The sequence below is a fragment of the Trichogramma pretiosum genome, unplaced genomic scaffold (genome assembly GCF_000599845.2).
Source record: "Trichogramma pretiosum strain Unisexual culture from Peru unplaced genomic scaffold, Tpre_2.0 scaffold47, whole genome shotgun sequence".
NCBI lineage: Eukaryota > Metazoa > Arthropoda > Insecta > Hymenoptera > Trichogrammatidae > Trichogramma > Trichogramma pretiosum.
The window spans coordinates 404,581-405,688 of NW_019640859.1; the positions used below are offsets into that span (position 1 = coordinate 404,581).

General features: G+C 34.5%; 1 pseudogene; it reads right to left on the reverse strand.

The window, feature by feature from the left end:
• Window positions 1-989: 989 nt before the first annotated feature.
• LOC111694685 lies at window positions 990-1,108 on the reverse strand (annotated as a pseudogene).

A 1,108-nucleotide genomic window follows, 5' to 3' on the forward strand; every position in this document is an offset into this window, starting at 1 on the left:
GCGCTCGCGCGTGCGATTGCTCGAGGCGAAGGGTAGTGTGTGTGCGCGCGCTCGCGGTCTTTTTATGGATTGTTTAGCGCAAATTACGTCCGAGGCTAATTTACGCGCCGGCCACAGGCGTAAATCTTTCTGCGTTTAAAAGGGCCCCTGAATGGAATAAAGGCTTGAGGCCGTAGAAAACGAATTGCTGCCACGGCTTCTGCGGCAGTCCATACCTTTGTAGCTTCGATTGGTATCTATGGCTTTTTTTTTACTGTTTCGGCCTTTGAAAACTCGTTTTTTAGTTGATTTCTGATCCGTTCATTGATTTGGATACATTTTGCTAAGGTATACCCTGGCGTTTTGCTCAACAATACAAAAGTATAATAAAAATAAATGTTTATAACTTTTTACCGATTACTATTAAAAAATATAAATTTAATTTTTAAACTTGAACAATGAGTCAAAATCGGTGACGTTTGTAAAATTATCTACCAAGTTTTTCACCAAGATTTATGATTGAAAAATTATAAATCATGATTTGTTTCACTAAGGTCAAATATTGGTGAAATATTTCATTTTATTCATCTTCGTTAGTTGAAATATTCTATTGTATCAAAGAAGTTTTGTATGTATTCTACTGGTTGAAAGTAGAATTACTTTTCTAATGATAAGTTGAAATTTACATTCATATTATAAGTCAATAATATAGTGTTCTACTTTTTCGATGCTCCTAAAATTTAATTTATCATCTTTTTACGTCCTGTCTCTTTATTGATCTTTGAATTTCAACACTCTCGTAAAAACTGATAAGTAAATTGGAGTAGATATCTTAGAAACTTTTTAATTAAATATTGCTATTCGCTTTGAAATTTCTATCGAATGGGCCGGAGATTTTCGAATAAAATTTACTTCTACAGAGTTTTTTTTCAATTATTGATACGGAGTTTCATAAAATAGATAAAATTTCATTTTATAATAACGGAGCTCCAAAAAAGTCAAAAGAAGAGTACCTACGTCACGCGGGGTTCCCAGGCGGTCACCCATCCAAGTACTAACCGCGCTCAACTTTGTTTATATTCGGTGATCGGACGAGAACCGTAGCTTTCAAAGTGATTTGAACGTTATG